This window comes from Portunus trituberculatus, chromosome 37 (genome assembly GCF_017591435.1).
Source record: "Portunus trituberculatus isolate SZX2019 chromosome 37, ASM1759143v1, whole genome shotgun sequence".
Lineage (NCBI taxonomy): Eukaryota > Metazoa > Arthropoda > Malacostraca > Decapoda > Portunidae > Portunus > Portunus trituberculatus.
The window spans coordinates 8,664,187-8,671,686 of record NC_059291.1 but is presented as its reverse complement, the minus strand read 5'-3'; the positions used below and the strand labels follow the sequence as shown (position 1 = coordinate 8,671,686).

Here is a 7,500-nt window from a genome sequence, read left to right as displayed (position 1 = left end):
AATGGTGAGGCGATGGTGGCCAGAGTGTAGTGAATAATAATAATAAAAATGAAGACGATAATAATGATGATGAGGATGATAAATGAAAATAAGTGGTGATAATAATGATGATGATGATGATGATGATGATGATAGTAATAATAATAATGATAATAATGACAATAATAATAATAATAATAATAATAATAATAATAAAAAAATAATAGTAATAATAATAATAATAATAATAATAATAATAATAATAATGATAATAATAATATTTAGAAGAGGAGGATGTGGAGGAGGAGGAGGAGGAGGAGGAGGAGGAGGAGGAGGAGGAGGAGGAGGAGGAGGAGGAGGAGGAGGAGGAGTAAATAAGAACAAGGAAAGAAAGATGAAAAATAAATGAAGAAAGAAAACGAAGAAGAAAAGAAAAATAAAGAAATCAAGAAAAAATGAAGACAAAACATCAAACAATAACATAAAAGCTTACATGACAAACAAATAAACGCCAAGAAACCAAAACAAACGCGCAAACACTGACCAACGCGAATCAGACGAGAATCAAACCCCGCAGCACAGACAACCCCTCTGCTATCCCCTGCCACCCCCTACCGTCCTCTACCACCCCTGAGCCATTCCCCCACCCCTGCCGCCCCGTCTTTAGCTGCCAGGCGAGAAAACAAGTCCGCCTAATAACAACTTTTACTTGTCATTCGTTCCCTTGATCCTCACACAGTTCACACAGATAAGTGCTTTGGTTTTTTTTTTTAATTTCTTTTTTACCCCCTTTCATGCCCGCAAGTGCTGGTGGTGGATGTGGTGGTGGAGTGGTAGTGGTAGTGGTGGTGATGGTTGTGGTAGTAGTGGTGGTAGTTGGTGGTGGTGTGACGGTGTTAACGACCACAAAACGCAGGATTATGGCATCCACCTCCTTGTTGGAAATAAAGAACTGGAAGGCAGCCCCGAAACACCGCCACTGGCCAGCCTTGACCGGTGTTGCCACGTGCACCTAAATAGCGACATGGAATGAAGCACCTCTTTGCTTGGCACGCCGCCACCTGTGCCTGCCAGGCCCTGCACGTCAAGAAGGCGGAGGCGAGGGCGTGGCGGACGTGATGTAGCTGCTGGGTGGTGTGCGTGGTGGTGATAGCGTGAGGCGTGGCAGCATGCAGGGCGGGCCACGGGTGAATTAGCACCTGAGAGGAGCCTAGCGGGTCTGTGTTACGTGTGGGCGGTGCGCGGCTACTGTGTTTGTCCCTACCCACCCCTTCCTTTGATGCTGTCCATCCCGGCGAGTACTACACGCACCCACCTCTCGCGGGGCGGGGCTCGCCACTCGAAGGGTGTGATTGAGTAGACAGCAGGTCTAAGTGATAACGGAGATAATTCAGCCACGTGACATCTTCTGCAGCGCGTGGGAAGAGGCAGGTACCCCGTCAAGGACAGCAACATGGGGTGCCAAGACTTGCCCGACACCACCACCACCGCCTCCCCGAGCCTCGCGCCTCGCGTCCCGCTGCTCGCCTTGCCACATGCTCGCTAATTTTCCTCTTTACCGACCTGCCGTCATGCTTTCCAGGAGGTGGCGGCGTCAGCCTTGTATGAATCACGATAAATGTGTCCAGGTAGAGGAGCACGAGGTTAGGGTGTGCCCAGGGCGACAGACAGACAAGGGGCAATGCGCCGCGCCCACGACCCACGCCATCCCACACACACACACACACACACACACACACACACACACACACCTTCATGTCCCGTTCCCTGAGTGAGTCACACTGGTTCCCTTAGAGGCGTGGCGCGCCCCCTCCCCTCCCCTCCACTGTTTCCCTTCCTGCAGGAGGCGAGAGATAAGATTAGCGCTGCGGCGGCCGAGACTTGCGGCGGGTCAGAGGGAAGGTTGCAGCTCATGATTAACATGCAGGGTGCCCGGCGTCCTTCAGGCCAGGCTCCCCCTTTGTCTTCCTGTTACTCGCCGCGGCATCTCCGGGTGCCCGGTACATGCGTCACTCAATAAAACACTCGCGGTCTGTGACGGTGGCGGCGATGCCTCAAGACGACGACCCGATGACCTAACCACCATGACTCGCCCGCCTGACCCTCTGCTCACTCACGCTTTCTTTACACCACTTCTTCCCTCAGCCTCGCCGTCCGCCATGACACCACACGTCTTTATTCTGTTTCCGGATCACGTCACTTCCTCACTCTTTGCCTCCATGACTCGGGGGTTTGCGTAGCCTTAGGCCTCGAGTCCCTTCACACTCTCTCTCTCTCTCTCTCTCTCTCTCTCTCTCTCTCTCTCTCTCTCTCTCTCTCTCTCTCTCTCTCTCTCTCTCTCTCTCTCTCTCTCTCTCTCTCTCTCTCTCTCATCCCAAACACACCCTCGCAACCAGCCACCCTCCCGCCCACGTCGCATCTACCGCAGTCCCTCACAAGGCCTTCGCGTCGCACCCAAATAAAGTCCACAGGAGGCCACCACCGTCATCTCTACCTGGACGGGCGGACGAGAACCGATCAGGACCAGGTGGTGTAGCATATTCATCCACCTGTGTGCCTTTATTTGGGAGTACACGTGTTCATTCCTCTACCCTACCTGCATGTGCGTGTGCATGTGCGTGTGTTTAAGCGTGTGTGTGCGTGTTTGTGTGTGCGTGTGTGTTTTAGGGGGAAGATCGTATTTTTTTCAGGGTTTTTTCAGCTGTCAGTATAAAAAATAGTGAGGCTTATCGGTATGTCCGTCTGGGAATACCGGGAGATTTTCAGAAAAGGTAAGCAAGGAGGGAGAGAGACAGGAGTAGAGATAGAGGGAGGGAGGGAGGGAGGGAGGGTGAGAGAAAGATGGACGAAGGAAGAGTAGAATAGGAAATAAGAGGTAGGTACAAAAAAGGAATGTGGAGAGAAGGAAGGAGAGAGTGAGTCAAGCTTTAGAAGGGGATGAGTAAATAGAAGATTGAATGCACGAAAAAAAAAAAAAAAATGTTCTTCAAGGAGTTCGAGGAAAAAGGTGAAGGAGAATAGAAAGGACACGAGTGAGTGCTGAAGGAGGCGGCGAAGGGAAGGTGAGGGAGGGAGGGAAGGAAGAATAAGGACAAAAGAAAGAGTTAAAAATATGTGAAGCTTCAGATACACAATATAGGAGAATAGAAGAGGGTGAAAGCGTGATAAAAAAAAAGGGAGAGAGATAAAATAAAATACGTGAAGCTTCAAAGATACATAATAAAACGGAATATAAGAGAATAAAAGTATAATAGAAGAAAAAGGAGAGAAGAAGCACACATGGACGAGTAAAGAAGGAAAAGCAAAACAATTGGAAATATAAAAAGAGGAGGGAAGGAAAGGAGTAAGAAGAGGAAGAGGAATGGATAGGAAGACAGAAGAGATGGAGAAAAATTGGAGAGAGGGAGTGTAGAGTAAGTGGGAAGAGATGGAAGCATCGAAGGAAGAGAAGAAAGAGAGGTAGGAATGGGTAGGGAGTTGGACAGGAGGGATGGAGAGGAGGGAGAGATGGAGGGAAGGAGGGAGAGATGGAGGGAAGGTGGGGAGGGAAGGAGGGCACATACACATCGACCTTGAAGTCATGAAGGCGGAGCTGCTCGTCCCGTCACTGACCCCACACCACCACCACCACCACCACATCCTTCACGCCTACAGACACCAACCTTACTTACTGATCAATGAACGTATGAGTCTGGAAATGCACCGCACCACACCACACACCACACACCACACCACCTCTACCACCCAAGTAAGGTCATGGTACTTGAATAACCTACACTCTACTCAATGTTTTCTATTTTAAGTGTTTTCTTTGTTTCAAGTTTTCTGATTGGCAAAAAAAAAAAAAAAAGTCCCATTAAAACACAAGGAGATTAATTTTCTTAGTGAAGGGAATGATAAAAGCAAGTAGGAGTGTATTGTGTAACTTGACTACGTATCCATCACTACACTGCCAAACACCACCACCATCATCACCACCACTACCACCATCACCACCACCACGAGTACCACATCACCCCACCTTATACAACACATGACACCTTCAATATTTATCAACTATTTACCTGTCACCACACACCACCCACTCATCCAACGCCCCTCCCCCCGACACCCACACACACGCACGGCCCCGGGGTGAGGACGGTATCGTGGGAGCAGCGGCCTGTCTCCCTGCCTGCCTCACCGCTCCACCTCCCGGGCATCGCGTCTTTTCATCATTACACCTTTTTTTTTTACTATTTGTTCCGCGGCTCAGCGACGTCCTTGGGGCAACCTTGCGTGTGGTTAGGAGCGGAGAGGAGACAGGGGTGAGTAGAAGGAACTCGAGGCAGCACGGAAAACTATAACGTGTAGGAAATAAGGAAAGAAAAGGGAAAAAGATGGCTGGATAAAGAGAGAATCGCAGAGGAACATCAACAAAACTCTCTGAAAAGGGAAGCAAGATATAGGAAAGAAGGGTAGAAAAGGGAAAATTACGAGAACAAAAAGAAATAAGATAACAAATAAAAATAAAAAGGATAAAGAGAAAAACATAGGTAAGACACAGGAAACGAAGAAATAAGTGAACAGAAAAGGACAAAGAGGAAAAAAAAAAACTTACACCAGGAACATAATCAGAAGGCCATGAGAAAGGTACGGAAAGGGAACCAAAGTAAATAAAACAGACACTGGGATTGAGAGATGCAAAGACAAAGGAAAGATAAAAGAAACCAAGGCATGAGGAAAGAAAAGAAGATAGGAAAGCAAAGGACCAGAAAACAGAACACCAAAGAAGCCAAAGAAGAGAGGAGAAGAGAAGAGAAAGAAATGAGGCACACCAAGAATAATGAACCAAGAGAAAAGAAAAGGAGGATTATCTGAGGAGAGAGATAATGGAGAAGTAGAGGAAGGGAGGAGGTAAGGGAGGAAGCAGTGATGAATAAGAGGAGAGACAACATTAATGGGACAGAGGAAGGAAGAGAGTACAGCAGGTGGAGGAAAGGAAACAGCTGCATTGGAGGAAGAAAGGAGGGTGAGAGGAAGGGAGGGGAGGGAGGAGAGGAGGGAAATGTAGGCAATTGGAAAGAAAGAGAAAGATGGCAGGTGCAAGGAGGAGTGAGGAGGAGGAGTGAGGAGGAAGAGTGAGGAGAAGAGGAGGAAGAGGAGAAGGAGGGAGCCTGAAGGGTACATGAGGGCAGGTGAAGGGTAGGAAGGTCACACACAGCCCCGAGGTGACCCACAAGCCGCAGGTTCCCCTTAGTGCGGCAGGTCACCCGTAGCGACCATCAACTCACTGCCACTTACTATCAAAACACTCATTATGGTCTGTCAAGGTCATTCACGCTTCCCTCCATCACCGCCCTCTTCTCCTCCTCCTCCTCCTCCTCCTCCTCCTCTACCTATTGCACACCTCCACATCACCACTTTCACTCTTATGCATCATCACTTTCATCATCTACCACTCCGACAATGCCACACTAATTAATTACAAACTTCTCTCTCTCTCTCTCTCTCTCTCTCTCTCTCTCTCTCTCTCTCTCTCTCTCATGGTCACTCTTCCACCTATTCTTCACACACTATCCTTTCCCTCTCCCTTCACTGCACTGCCCTTCACTCCTACATTCCCTTACCTCCCTCACTCTCACCATACCTGTTCTCCATATATAACCTCTTCCCTCACCTCTCCCTTCTCCCCTCCCCCTCTCCCTATTCCCCTACTCTCCTGATCCCCACAGTCCCTTCACTCCACCACCCCACTCTCTCTTTCCCTCCCTTCCTTCTCTCGCCCCCTCCATTCCCTGACCCTCTGTACCTCTCCCTCCTCTCCCACGTCGCCTCCTTCACGGTCAAGCTTCACGTCAGCAGCCCATCGTCCTTCAAAATTGTTCATTCCGTCACGGCGACACACACACACACACACACACACACACACACACACACACACACACACACACACACACACACACACATTACGTGACTCTGCTCGGGTATTCCTCAGCCACCCATGTCTTCAGTGAGGCGTGTAGTGTCTTGTGTATAGCGAATGTTTCTTTGTTTGTATTCGAATCCTCTCCTCTACAGTACTGGATGGTGTTGGATTGAGAGGAGTGAGCGAATAGAGTAATCTTATCCTATATATTTTCTTTGAGATTTTATTTAAGGCTATTTATTTTTTCTATGTGTGTGTAAGTGTGTGTGTGTGTTTTTTTTGTTCAAGTCATGATCTACACAATGAAAATCAGAGGTGAGTCTTTTTCCTTACTGACTGAATGAATGCAAACTCAACTTAATCTAACCTAACCTAACCTAACCAAACCTAACCCAACCCAACCTAACTTAATTGAATTCATCCTAATCTAACCATGGGATGAGAAACGCTTATGCAACCTCAATATATCGTCCGTACAAATATCCTGATGGCTGTCGATGGATAAATGAAAAAAAAAAAAAATGCTGAATATCAAGTAAAAACCAACCCATCTCGTGACATATGAAGGGGTGAGCGATGTTGTTTATTTTGTACGTGTTGAGTGATAAAAATACATGTTGAAGGACACTAAGTAAGTAAGTAAGTAAGTAAGTAAGACATAAGACTAGCTACTTCTCTGTCACACCAGCCACCTTTGTCTTCCTGCCCCACCCTTCACAACACGCCCCATATTTGTCTTTCAATATTTCCTTTCTTACTGACGACTTGGCCATTGCTTAAGCTCCTGCCACAAAGAAAACGGAGTGCTTGCCTATACAGAGGTCGGGGGAGACTCAACCTTTCTGCAGGTGTGTGACATTTCCATTATTTCCTCATCATGGTCAGTGGGTGGTGGTGGTGGTGGTGGTGGTGGTGATGGCCCCAAATGTTTTCCCCCTCAAGAGTTGGTCGCCTTGGTGTCTGTTTCTCACTTTACACGTTTGTTATCTGTGGCCAAGATCTCTTTGTGAAGTAAAATAAGAGGCCCAGATGTCTCTTTATTCTTTTTTCATTACATTCTCTTTCCTTCTTTTTTAAACACTTTTCGTGAATTCCTGTTTCTTCTCATTTCTTTTCATAGATTCCATGATTTTTTTTGTCCCTTCTTATTCCTTCTCTTTCAATATCTTTCCGTCTATTCTCGTCCCTATCATTCCCTTTTTATCACTTCTCCTACAAGTCTATTTTCGTCTTTATTAGCTCTTTATATTCCCTTCTCTTCCTTTCCAGCTCTTATCTTCCCTATCCCTTTCCTCCTCTTCCATTCTCATCCCTACCAATACCTCTTCCCTTCCATCTAGTCCCTTCCCATCCTTCTTAACCCTACCTGCACGCCATACCACCACTGCCATCCTCAACACCACCGCCCACATCCCTCCCTCAGATGCTGGAGGGGAGAGACACCTACACTATTACGTCAACACCCATTTCTCCACCACCAGATGCCTGCGTGGTTCGAAGGAGAGGGCGACGGAGGTTGTGGGGATAGTAGTGCTCCGGTCAAGCCACCCACCAGCCCTCCCGCATGCCCTCCCGCCCACACAGTGTCTCCCCGCCCCTCCAAGCCCCTTCAA

The 7,500-nt window shown here is 47.7% G+C and overlaps 1 protein-coding gene across 1 annotated transcript in view; it reads right to left on the bottom strand.

The window, feature by feature from the left end:
- LOC123514063 overlaps window positions 1–7,500 on the bottom strand; it is a 221,370-nt gene that overhangs the window by 154,868 nt on the left and 59,002 nt on the right. The window lies entirely within an intron of this gene.